The following is a 14,124-nucleotide window of genomic DNA, read 5'->3' on the forward strand; positions in this document are numbered from 1 at the left end:
AAAACACAGGTGACAGGGGACACCGAGGAATCAAATCTGATTGCCAGGCAGTCAACCTGGGGGATGGTGAGTAGAGAAAGGGAGCTGAACCTGAGAGGAGATTTGATAATAGCGGCTACGCCGCCTCCTGGTCTGCCAGCCGGCCGGTTGGCTTGGAGAATGTAATAACCCGGTGGAATGGCTGCCAAGATGTCGGGGGTGGAGTCGTCATTCAGCCAAGTCTCCGTTAGAAGAAGAATGTCAGGTCGGTCTGAATCCAGGAGGTGGTGAATGTCAGATTGATGTCTGACAAGCGACCGGGTGTTAAGATACATGATTGCTAGTTCCAAATTAGCAGATGCTTGAGCGGGCAGGGGTTTAGAAGGGGGGGGGGTGATTGTGTATTCAGGGGTGAGGGAGGATGGGAGGGTCCTGATTTCGGGGAAAGACGTGCGGGCTTGGTAGACACCAAGCTGTTGTAGGTTATGATGGCTGGCGGATTCCAGCGGCCAGGGTGAGTGTAGAGCAGTTAGGTCCCTGGGGCCATAGGATGTGAATTGGGCAGAGTGGCAGGCCCCAGGCCCCGGCCGGCCGCGGACGGGCGCAGACGGGCTTGCCTTAGGCGCGCCTTCGGCGCGCAATCGTCGCGCCCGCTGCGCTCGTCCGCTGCGCTTCCGGTAGGGGCACATCCTATGTACTGGTAGGGGAAGGGTTGGAAAAGGGGCGTGGCCAGCGCCGGTGGGCGTGTCCCGGAAAGTGCGGCAGTGGCGGCAAATGTAAACACAAACACCTCGCCCGCACCAGCGCTAAATCCGCTGTGCAGGGGTGTCCGGAATCAAGTCAAATGCGCAAAAAGCAGGTGAGCATAAGGTTTTAAAAGCACAAGTTTCAAGTTTCAAGCAGTTTTAAAAACATAGACAGTTCGTGGCTCCCGGCTGTGCCTCAGGAGAAATGCGTGAACAGAGCAGCGCTAGTGATCTGCGCTTTAATAGGCTTTTGGCGAAAAGGGGCGTGGCCAGCGCCGGTGGGCGTGTCCCGGAAAGTGCGGCAATGGCGGCAAATGTAAATACAAACACCTCGCCCGCACCAGCGCTAAATCCGCTGTGCAGGGGTGTCCGGAATCAAGTCAAATGCGCAAAAAGCAGGTGAGCATAAGGTTTTAAAAGCACAAGTTTCAAGTTTCAAGCAGTTTTAAAAACATAGACAGTTCGTGGCTCCCGGCTGTGCCTCAGGAGAAATGCGTGAACAGAGCAGCGCTAGTGATCTGCGCTTTAATAGGCTTTTGGCGAAAAGGGGCGTGGCCAGTGCCGGTGGGCGTGTCCCGGAAAGTGCGGCAATGGCGGCAAATGTAAATACAAACACCTCGCCCGCACCAGCGCTAAATCCGCTGTGCAGGGGTGTCCGGAATCAAGTCAAATGCGCAAAAAGCAGGTGAGCATAAGGTTTTAAAAGCACAAGTTTCAAGTTTCAAGCAGTTTTAAAAACATAGACAGTTCGTGGCTCCCGGCTGTGCCTCAGGAGAAATGCGTGAATGTTGCTAGAAGATATAGATACAGGTGAGTTAACCCCATACCTCCGTCGAAGGAGGGAACCCGGCATGTGCACAGGGCCAGGCGCACCCGTCCCCCGCCCCACAGAAATTTGGTCACTAGGCTATCCAGTTCCCTAAACCAGGACCTAGAGAAGCAGAAGGGAGTATTCTGAAGGACATAGAGGAACCTGGGAAGGATCATCATTTTAAACAAGGCGACCCTGCCCAGGGGGTTAAGGGGTAAGTTCCTCCACTTCTGAAGGTCCTCTCTGGCCTTTTTAACCAGTGGAGTGATATTTAGGGACCAACCCAGCTCCGGAAGCAGGGTAACCCATATCCCCAAATACTTTAAGGAATTGCGCCGAATCAGTATATTGGACTGCCAATCGCAACAGTCTCTCGATAAATGGAGTGGGACCAGCACCGATTTCCCTGGGTTCAGTTGAAGACCTGAGGCTTTCCCAAACACCTTAAAAAGTCCGGAGGCAGTGCGGTCCAGAGGTGGCGGGTTCGGCCAGAAAGAGCAGGACATCATCTGCGTATAACGCGATTTTGCCCGGTATTCAGCCATTTGCAGCCCCTAATGCGCTCCTCGGCCCGCACTAGGGTCCCCAAGGGCTCCATCGCCAAAGCAAACAGCAGGGGGGAAAGAGGACAGCCCTGCCGTATTGAGGAGGGATATGGGACGATAGTCCACGCAATAATGGAAGGGAGGCTGGGATTTCAGGATGACCACAATAGTGGCAATGTCCGTCCCTGCCGGAAAGGAGCCTTTTTCAAGGGGTTCCTGAAATAGTCCGTCCAGGTGGGGCACAAGAGTGTCACGGAACAACGTATAGTATTCTTGGGGAAGGCCGTCTGGTCCTGGAGTCTTGCCCAATGACGTGAGCGAAATTGCTTCCACAATTTCTTTCCGAGATATGGGGCGATCCTGGTCTTTCTGGGCAGCCGCCTCCAACTGAGGAAGACGTACGTCACCTCTTTCAAGGAGAACATGAAGCGGTAGGTCGGAGGCTTGTGCTGTGTACAAACGCTGATAATAAACGGCGAATGTGCGGGCCATCGCCAATGGAGCACTGTACATCGAGCCCTGATCATCTACCACCTCTGGAATTATACGGTTTGCCCTGGGGTAAGTGGCCAGCCTGTGCAAAATCGTAAAATTTTTGTTTCCCCACCCGTATACCCTCACCACCGACGACCTCCACAGGAGCTTGGCTGCATTTAGGGATAACTACCTAATCTCGGCTCAGAGGTGCGCGAGTTGCTGGGTTTAGGCGGCTTCCTCAGATTGGGAAAGTGATTGTTCCAAGTGAAGCGCCTGCGCCTCCCTCGAAGTAATTTCACTCAGCTGTGCCATTCTCTGCTTCTTAAGCTGCCCCTTTGCGATACCTCTTATGGTCACCTTCCAGGCCTCCCACAGGGTACCCGGGGAGGACACTGAACCCAGATTGGTAAGAAAGTATTGCTCCAGCTCCTTCCCTACTACCTTTTTGAAATTTTTGTCTTGGAGGAACCATGCGTTCATCCTCCATGTTTGGCGGGCTGAGGGAGGGGGAGCACCTGTACTCAGGAGCACCGGAGAGTGATCTGAAATTCCTCTGGGTAGGATGCAGGTGTCAACAATTACCGAGCAGTCAGTGGCGGGGACAAAGATTGCATCTAGGCGGGCCTGTGTGTGGTGGGCTGCAGAAGTGTGAGTAAAGTGGCTGGTGGGCGGGTGCCACGTGCTCCATACATCAATGAGGCCTAATGACTCGGAACAGGTCCTTAGCTGTTTCGCTTACCCCATACTGGAAGCCGAGGGAGGGCCCGTAGCATCTATGGTCGGGGAGGAGACTGCATTGAAGCCTCCACCAACGACAGTAGTGCCTAGGGGGAAAGTAGTCAGTAGGGCCGCAGTCTGTGCAAGTGTGGGAGCGAGCCGAGAGGGAGGGGAGTTCATGGACACCACATTAAGGGGAGAGCCAGCCAAGGAGCCACAAATTGCTACGAAAGTTCCCTGAGGGTCGTGAGTCACCTGGGAAAGGACAAAAGGTAGAGCACGTTTCATAAGGATGGACACCCCGCGGGAGCCTCTGAAGAAGCCGGAGTGCCACACTCTGTCGTACCCGTATCGAGCGAGAAAAGGGCAACAATTACCCATGAGGTGTGTTTCTTGGAGCAGGAGGATGTCTATGTGAAGGCATTGCATGTAGCGCAGGACTGCTGTACGCTTGAGCCAGTCCAGAAGACCATTAACATTCCATGACAGGACATGAAGAGATGTCCCAAAGGTGGTGTCTTCGGTCATGGCGGGTGTTTCTTGGGTCTAGGACCTGTCATCTCATAGGAGTGTGTGAATGCACGTGGGAGCCCATGGGTAAATGAGTGGCTGTACGTGCTAAGAGCAGGTGTGACCTGTGGGAAAAATGCAGTTGTCAATCCGTGGGAGCTGAAACAGCAAAACAGAAAGAACAACAACCTGAGAAGAAAACATTCCCAAACCCCACCCTTCCCCCCATCCTACACTTCGAGAATGGAAACATCTGTCGACCCCCCATTTAACAAAAACCAAACTAGAACGCTCTGGTTGGTTGCGCGGAGGACCCCTCCAGAAGAATGTACCAATAGTGCATCATCAGTGTGACAATGTCAATGAGCACAGAAGTCTACCAATGTCAAAGGACTCTGCCGGTGAGGCACCCCACCCTGCCGGTGGACATGCAGCAAGCCTGACCCTGTGGGTAGTTAGAAAGTAGGAGTGTGGGAAAGGTCCGAGTCCATCCTGGGCGGGCCCACCTGAGCTAGCGATGGGGATGAGCCCGGTAGGTCCTCGGTGGATTGGATCCTGTTGGGGGGTGGAGAGCCGGACCGGCTGGAAAAGTCCCGAAGACCCTGAACCGCCATTCTCGAGGATCTGAAGACTGCTGTCTCTGACCGGTGCCCCCTACGAGACCTCGTGCGACGCCGGCGTTGATGGCCAGGCAACCTCAGCGCATCATGTTGGGAGCCCACCCGCTCTGATGAAGGGTCACGCCGGAGGCAGAGGGGGCGTTCCTCCGTCAGCCATGTCCATGCCGCCTGGGGTGAGTCACAGAATTGAGTTTTGCCCTGAAAAATGACCCGAAGGCGGGCAGGAAATTGAAGCCGGTACTGTAGGCCCAGGACTTGTAGTGTTTTCTTAACGTCGGTGTACGAGTGCTGGAGGTCCTGAACCTCCCTGGTGCAGTCCAGGAATATCATGATGACATGGTTTTGAAATTTGAGGTGACCCGCTGCCCGTGCAGCCCATAGGATGGCATCTCGGTCCTTAAAGTTAAGGACTTTAAAGATGATAGGGTGAGGCGAGGCTCTGGGAGGAGGCTTAGGTGCCAGGGACCAATGGGCTCTCTCAACCACGAACCATGTCGAAAGGGTGTCCTTAGGCATCCATGACTTGAACCAGTCTTTGACAAATGTGGCCGCCTGGTTTGTCTCAACCTCCTAAGGAAACCCCACCAAGCGGAGGTTGTTGTGACGAGCGCAGTTTTCAGCATCTTCAGCCTGCCTATAGAGTTCCCTGGTGTGAGTGCGAAGGTGGGCGACCTGCTCCTTCAGTTGGGAAATGTCGTCTTCTGCTATGGAGATATGGGATTCAGCTTCTGACAGCCACGCGGTGGTGTTGCGGAGGTCCTGTCTGAGGAGGGACACGTCAATCCTGATTTCTCCAATCTTCCTTTCCACAGAGGCCTGCGAGGCACTAATGACTTGAAGGATGGCGTGAAGGTCTCAGTCTTAGGGGGGTGGACCCCCACCTCCCTCCCAGGGGGTTCCTGCTCTGAAGTGATAAACTGATCCATTTTGGTCTGACTGGGAGCTGATGTTGACTTGGGGGCCCTGTCTCCCCTCATGGCTGAGAGTAAGACCCAGAGTTTCCCTGGGGGCGAGGGCCCGGAATGTGGAAAACCAATGCTCGCAGGGAGTCTATGCAGAGGCAAGGAATTCACAGGAGCACTGAATGGCCGTTCACAGTCCACGGATCACCCCAGGCGCAGGTGGCTGAGGAGCGCTGTCCACCGGGAAGACGCGGCGCTAGGTCCAGGGGGAGGAGGGAGGTCGATCGAGCCTCAGAGTCACAATGGGCCCAGCGCGGGTGAATCCGGTCTCACAACACAAGCCAGTCCGCGGCACCCCCGGTGGCCCCACACCGCTGGCGCTACGTTCGGGTGACCGGGGGCCAACTGACACAGGGCCCACCCCTGGTGCACAACCCAGAAGATGCCCAGGGCAATACCCCCCACCGCCACCCGATGTGGTGGCCGAGACCGCCCATCCCCAGATGTAGAGTCCAGCGCCTCAGAGCCTCAACCGGATCAGTCCCCCAAGAGACCTGAGGTCACAGGCCCAGGTTCGACAGTAATAGCAGACAAGGGCCACAAGCTTGTGTCAGGGCCCAGCCCGTGGAGGGTCGAAGTATCAGGGACTTGCGCTCGATGGCACCCTTTGTCACCCAGCGAGGTGGCCGAGCCCACTCACCGCCGATCTGGCTCCAACAACGCCTCAAGCCACAGTTCAGGCCCCTCAAACCTCCATACTGCTCGGCCGATGAAGGGAAGGCCCACGGATCAGTCCAGAAGCCAGCTGGATGGGGGAGGCACGCGTAGCTGTTCACGCGTCCCACTGCCCAAAAGTGCAGCCGATCCCCCACCCAAGGCACCGGAGGGAAATGTGGCACCCAGTGACCCAGTTGGACACTCGCCCAAATGGAAGACAGGCCCGGCGCGCTATCTCCACAGGCCCACAGCAGGCCTCACCGCCCCAGGCACCTCAGGTCAGCCAGGAAGGTGTCCCTCAAGGTACCAGAGCGCGCCCGCTCACCGCCAGCCATGCCGCAGAAGGGACACACGGATTGTCCTGCAGGTCCGGGCCCATCAGGGGGAAGAGGGGGCGGCGACTGTCCGACAGCCCCTCCACTGCCCGATCCGGCAGCCAGTCCCCTTCCACTCACTGGTAGGATCAGCGGGGTCGCTCTCGCTCCAGGCCGGTCCGGCCCTGCGAGTCCTAGGCCTCCTCTGCCGCCGCTACAGCTGCCCCTCAGGCGCCACCGCCATACTGACCAATCTCTCGTCTGAGCCATCCGATTGCAGGCCCTCACACAGGATAGGGGCCGCAGATATGGCACGGGCCAGTCCAGATGCCGCTTTTCACTTGGCCTCTCTCTTTACTACCACTCCGGTGGCACCCAGGCCCCGCCGGCAGGGCGTCGCCCACGTGGAGACAAGCAGGCTGCAACAGGCCGCGGGCACCAGATGACTTCAGAAAGCCCGCGCTGGCACCGGAGAGACAGCGGGGCAGTGCTACCGGTTGGGGGACACATAGAGACCAGGGAGGAGTCCTGGATGGGTGCCAATGTCTGCTGGATTGGAGGAGGATGACGGAGGGGTCCGGAGCACTCTTAAAGTGCGACCGCCATCTTGACGCCTCAGGCCATGCCCCCTGGGTATTATTTTTAATCTCTCTTTAGTATTACAGAATTTAATATCTCTGTTAAAGCTGATCTTACCACTTAAGGTTTTTAGAAAAAGATTTAAATTCTAATGGCAGGAGGGTAATCACTGATTCTTCTTGTACACAGAAGAGTTTTAGTGCCAGAGAGAAATCATGATATAGGGAATATTTCCCCACAATACCACCAAAGATTTCTTGACACATGAAACCCCTTAACGAGTAAGGCTCGCTATTTTTTAACTGGTATCCTCAACGTAAAACCCTGGATACACCTTGGATATAGGAGCTTATCAGGCCAAATTACAATCCAATAGCAGCTGATGGACCTAACGTGTTAAAATTGCATAATTTACGTAAAATCTAGCCTTCAATCCTATCTAAAAAACTCCAGTCCTTTACAGGGATTGATTTGATAAGAGTTGGAGGGATTTTGCTTTGAAAACCGTCAGCATTTGTAAAAAATGCCTTCTGCCCATTGCACTATAGAAAATGCGCAAACCATTAGCGTGAGGTGCAGCTTTACAGGAACTGTGTTCGATATGAAGTTTATTCTTTGAATTACCCGCTATTAGTTTCCCTAAGTAAAGCTATGAATCTACCACCACCAGCTTTTCAAGACCAATTTGCCACATACAATTACTTGATTTTCTACTTCTGTTACATTTCAAGATTAAGATTTTGCTTTTTGATACGTTTATCTTCAAGAGATGAGCCATCGTGTAATTCTGTAATGATATCAGATTTTTATTCAGCCCAATATGGGTAAGGTCCATCACTACTATATCGTCAGCATAAAGGAGACATGCCAAAGGACGGCTGCCTATCTTTGGTGCATCTCCCTCTAACTGAGAAAAACAATCAGGTAAATCTGCTATATATAACAAAAATAGCAGCGGTGCTAGTAAGCAACTTTGTTTCAGGCCATTTTCTATGGGAATACAGATGATAAGCCTTGGTTTCCTCCCATTAGCACCTGTCACCAATTTTAAGAATGTAATACAATAATTAAGGATTGCAGGGAAGCAGGCAGTCCCATATTATGTAATTTTCTTCATAGTAATGGTCGGTGTACCTTATCGAAGGCTGTTGAAAAATCTATGAAGGCCGTGTAAACGTTTGATCTATGGTAGATCGTATATTTCTCCTCAATTAGTTTCAACATGGAGATGTTATCCAGGGTGTAATGATTTTTCCTAAAACCTGCTTGTTCTATAGGGAAGACCTTCTTCTCCATCACCCATTCCGTGAGGTGATCTAGAATACTACGTGCAAATATTTTCCCCGCTGCATCTAATAAGGCTATTTGCCGGTAGTTACCCTGGTGGGTTCTAGGGTCCTTTTTGTGCAGAGGGATTAAAATACTTCCGGACCAAGATGGTGGTGTCCTACTCTGAGAGTAACAAAAATTAAACAATGGGTCTAGGTACGAGACCTACAGAATTGGCTCCTTTTTTTACGTATTTTACTCTGCCTTTTCCTCTTTAAAAGGTTTATTAGATTACTTTGTTCGATAGAAAAATTCAGGAACTGGGCCCTCACTAATTTATTTATTTCCCTATTTGTAGAGAGCATTGGATTAAAATGTGATCTCCGTTTAGCTGGAACATGCGATGATTTACATAATGTAGCCAAAGAACCTACATTATGGGAAAAGGCTGCAAGTGAATCAAATTGAGGAGAGTCACTATCGGCCACTACTAAATGCTGCTGATCTTTTATCAAAGCTGTTAGGTTCGCTTTTAATTTAGCGGTTGCTTTAGTATTCCAGTGAATTCTACCGTTTGTTGCATTGAACCCTACTGTGCTGCCTTTAAAGTTCCAGGGACCTACCTTAGCACTAGTAAGATTACATTTGGAGCAGATCAACATATGGTCGCTAAAATCCGTTCCCAAAACTTCCATACTTATGAGTTTACAAAAGAAATCTGCAGAAACAATTTGATAATCCATAATGGATCTCCAAGTTGATGCCTTATGAGAATAATTTGCTGGAATATCATTTTCTAACCTCCCATTAGCAATTATAAGATCTAAGCTTCTCAGACCTTCGAGTAGTGTAGCTCCTCTTGTATCTGTCCTGTTTTTATTTGGAAATTGGGCAGTGGGGATATTTAGAGCTTCGTTTTTTGCAATGTAAGAGAATACCCTTATAGTGTGAGGGCCCGATTCACAGAATTAACTTAAGACAAAATCCTAAACTTCCTACCATTTTGGTATTCACAGAATGCACTTACTGCTTTTGGTATTCACAGAATGCACTTACTACTTTTGGTATTCACAGAATGGATTTACGACTACTAACTTTACGTCCGCACTCGGGCCGGAAATTCTGGCCCGGAGGCGGAGCTTCCAGCCCGGAGGCGGAGATTCCGGCCCGGAGGCGGAGATTCCGGCCCAGAGGTGGGGATTCCGGCCAGTGGCGGAGATTTAGCCATGGCCAAATTTTCCACCTCTGGGCCGGAAGCTCCGCCTCCGGCCCGGAAGCCCCGCCTCTGGCCCGGAAGCCCCGCCTCCGGGCCGGAATTTCCGGCCCAAGTGCGGACGTAAAGTTAGTAGTCGTAAATCCATTCTGTGAATACCAAAAGTAGTAAGTGCATTCTGTGAATACCAAAAGCAGTAAGTGCATTTTGTGAATACCAAAATGGTAGTAAGTTTAGGATTTTGCCTTAAGTTAGTTCTGTGAATCGGGCCCTCTGAAAAGACTTTAGAATTAAAATCTTCAACTAACATTAGAAACCTGAAATCTTCCCTTTCTAAGGTAGAGGAGATAAAAACAAATAGGTCTTTTAGTAGGTGAGCGTAAGATGCATCGGAGGTAAATATACATTTACAATCAACAGGGAATTTGAATGACCCTGGGAATCCTTGAGATCTAGCTTAATCGCCTGAATTAAGTTGGAGGCATGAAAAGATTCTTTATATGACCAACTAAGGCTTGTACTTAGCATAATAGCAATACCTCCTTTAGCATGTCCTCTATTCACAGGGAGTGCAGGCCGGCCCAGCACTATATAATCTTCAGTGGACCGATCCAAGTCTCTGCTAGACATATTATATCAGCACTCTGCTCTTTCAAAAATAAGAATTTGTTATTGTTGGTGCTTAGGCCGGCTGCGTTCCAAGATATCACAGTAATATCCTTGCTAGCAAGAATTCCCACATTTTAAGCCAGAGGATCTATTTTTTAGGGTGCCTGCTACCCAACTCCATTTCTTATCTTCCTCATCTGTGGAAAATTCATACTGTGTCTTTTTTCCCTGTGAGTAGGGAGACCCTCCTGCCTTCTTTACCAAGGGAGACCTGCAATATACTCTCTCTCTCCGAGTGGGGTATGCCCCTTGCAGCAATTTCTGGATAAGTGTTAGATTACTGATTGTGGACCACTTTTTTAAGACTAAATCCTCTTCAGGTATAAGAACGTCAATGCCACGACAACGTAATTTATCACTATGTAACATTATTAGAAGGGAGATAGCTTTAGATGCAAACGTTACTCTTGTTCCCCTAGGATCATTATATTTTTAGACCTGAACCAGAGGAAGGTCATTGCTTCGGATCATTTGAAGGCCAGGGATTTCAGCAAAGCAACCCAACAGGAAGGGCCTATTCATAAATGGTTTATGGTAAAAAATTAAACCAAAAATCCAAGGTGTAAGGGGCAATAGGTGAATGATTGCTTTGGCAGGTTACCTCAGGAATATTTTCAATAGGATTAGAAATGACATTATTGCCTAAGGAGGAAGAAAATAGTGAGGCATTAGGGTTTAAGTTACTATGAACAGTAGGGAGAACGCGTATATCAAATACAAATGCATCTTTGGAGGACTGAATGGGAGCAGTTGGGTTCAAAAAATGAGAACAAGGTCCCAATAGGTTGGATTCTGCTTGACCATTTCCTTCTTCAGAACGTTTAAGTCGGAAACTGATATATATTGCGGATTACGTTAGGGTCGAAGCGTAGCCCTTTTGCCCTTTTTTTTATTTATCCTTCGATGTTTTTCCCTTTTTTCCTTCTTCTTCTTCTTACAGACGCTGCTACTTTTATTCTTGGTATCTTTTTCTTTGGTAGGTGAGCAACCAGTTTTTAGACCCTCCACTCTATGCTGCTCAGGAGATTTTGCACCTGTTTTTAAAAAATGGGGAAAACATTTTGAAATGTACTTACATTTTCCTTCTTTGCTTGTAGGCGAGACTTAGATACAGCCCCTAGAGCTAGAGTCACAGGATCGAAAAGCTGTTGAAGAGCGGATGAGTGTAATTTATCAAGTATATCTTCGTTTTCTTTAAATTTCAATTTGTTTTTCCTACTAGTAAAAGGCTTACCAGCCTGAATGCCAAAGTCTCGCTCTTTAGCATGGGGAAGAGAGCTAATTTGAGTAGGGTGGAGCTGGTTGGGGTTATCCTCCAAAAATAAAGGGGGAGAGGACCCCTTCTCTGGATTAGGCTTATGGGAAGGAAGTAGGCCGGCTTTACCAGGCAATAATCTTTGCTCAGAGTCTATGGACTTAGTCAGGGCCAAAAGAGAATCCAGAATAGAGTCAGAGTTACTTACTGATTTCTCCATTAAGGATAAAATAGAAGACAACACTCTTTCCAGGCAAAGTAATGATTCCGACACTTTTGACTCTGGATTATGAATTGAAGGGGATAGATTAGGTGTAGTCAAGCCCCGTGAATCTAATATGCTTGTTCCGCTGGGTGTACTACTGAACAGCTACATTTTAACGGGACAATCCTGAGAGGGAACATGAGAATTGAAGGAAAGTGAGGTAGCAGGAATATGAATCCTGGAAGACTCTAGATTAGGAGCGTGGGGCATCTTAGAAGACTGATATATATTTATGTTGAGGTAAGGGAGCGTAAAATCTTCCATTATGAGTTCTCCAACTTTTGGCGCTAGATGAGATACCCCTTCAAGTTGGGAGACTCCATTAGCAAGGAAGTGGATGGTTAAGTTTGCCAGTAAAGAGTCAGCCTCCCTAGATTCCAAGTGTTGGGGAGCCCTAGACCAAGTTCCTTCAGTTGTGGGAGATAGTTTAATAGAAACTCCAGGCGATGATTTTCCAGGGACTACTTCAGCCTCCCCATGAGCTTCTCGAGTAGACTCCAACATCCCTGCTGAATTTAAGCTTGATTCTTTTTTTGGAAAAAAGGATGGTATTGAAACTTTCCACAATGTTTATTTGTAGTGAGTTGTTCCTTAAAGGATTAGCTTTAGTTTTTTTGCATGCTCTTGTATATAGCAATCCATCAGAGCGCAATTTCTTTGCGGTCATTTCTGAGTCATTATCCAAAGGAACCCTTAGCCGGTCAGCCGACACAACCAGTGAGGTATAGCTCCTATTCGCCAATGCACCGATGCACTGCTCATGCAACACCGAGCACTGACTCACAGGCTCGGGCCACTACAGAGGAATTAGTGTTGGCAATCTTAAACAATCATAGGCTATGGGCTGTAGAGCAGCAAAGTTAAAACTAAAGGAGATCCGTATCAATGACAGTATATAAATACAGCTGGGTGAATGAAGTATAGCAATATCTTATGTTAAGATGGTGGGGGGCTGAAGCAGGAATGAGGACTTAGTCGAGCAGGGCTCCCAGGGCTCCCAAGGCTGTGTTGCAGGCCGCCTTCGCAAGACCCCAAGGGCTCACTTGCTGTGGCTGCCCGCTAAAGGGCAGCTGCGCTTGTCATCAAAAAGTCATTGCCAGCACCCTCTGTCTGCAGGAGATTTCCAAACCGGTCTTTCTCACTAGACGGCTAATTGTAATTGTGGGATTGGCGAGGTTAGGCAGGATGTTGGTGGCGTGAAGCAGAGCAGAGCTGAGCTAACCAGAGGGGGAGGGGGGAGGGAGAAGGGTTGCAAGCTCCGCAGGTCTTCCTCGCTCGTATCCACCCGGGCACGTCAGCCCCCCTCCGCCAGTCTCTCTCCTCCTCTCAGATTTTTCGCTCCGCTCACCGTTCTCCGCTCTCTTGCTCTCTTAAGGTCCCGCAGAGTCCCCCTAGCTCAGCAGGTCCTGCAGCTCCGCAGCCGCTACGCCGTCAGCCGTCAGCCTGCTCACACTGCTCGCATTCTCGGAATCACGTGACCGGAACAAGCTCTTCTAGGTCACTATTGTCAATGTGAGGGGAATATTTCTAAATCCATGTTAGAAAACTAAGGGCCTCATCTACACATGAATTGACATAAGGTGGTGCCACAAGTTTTTTTTTGCTGCGCTGCCCTACACCAATTTAAAAGGGAAGGAATGTACCCTGTATATGAGATATAGGGCCATATGTAGGTAGCATCACATTTACCGATTCATAAATACCGAATTTTACCGATTCGGTATTTATGAATCGGAAAATGTGATGTAGGTAATGATTCGGTAAATGTTACCGAATCGGAAAAATTCGGTAAATATGAATCGGTATTTACCGATTCGGTAATGGGACATACCTTCCCATTGATTCCTATGGGCCTGGAGGCCCATAGGAATCAATGGGAAGCCAGTCACCATTACCGATTCGGTAAATACCGATTCGGTAATGGGGGGAGCATATACAAGGGTGGCAGGGTGTCACATTGACACCCTGTTGCACCCCTGATTCTTGCATGTGTGCACATGTGGCACACATACATGCCCTAAGGGCATGTATGTCTGCCACATGGCACTCTTACATCTGCAAAATATTGCGTTTTGCAAGGTATTCGTTATTTATCACCAACCTGTATTTGGTGGTAAATAACGAATTCTTAATACTAATTTGCACTCTTTAGAGTGCTCCCTACATTCAGGATTCGGTATTTACCGATTCAGTATTTTACCGATTCGGTAATTTACCGAATCCTGAATTATGCCTCCTACATCCCAAATAGCTAAATACCGGCCGGTAACGGGATATTTACCGAATTTCGGCCGTTACCGACCGGTATTTAGCTACCTACATGAGGCCCATAGTGCCTTCCGGTCCTTTCATCCAGTGCTGGTGCACAATTTGGTGCCTAGCGCCAACGCAGGCACCCTTGCACCATGGTGCAAGGGAGTCTACATTGTTGGCAGTATTGTTTTTGTGCAGGAAGGGACACCTTCCTGTGCAAAAATAATCTAGAGAGATGGTTTCCTCATTCTATGTGTGCAGAATGCAGCACACACGGAAAGAG

This window comes from Triturus cristatus, chromosome 8 (genome assembly GCF_964204655.1).
Source record: "Triturus cristatus chromosome 8, aTriCri1.1, whole genome shotgun sequence".
NCBI classification, from domain to species: Eukaryota; Metazoa; Chordata; class Amphibia; order Caudata; family Salamandridae; genus Triturus; species Triturus cristatus.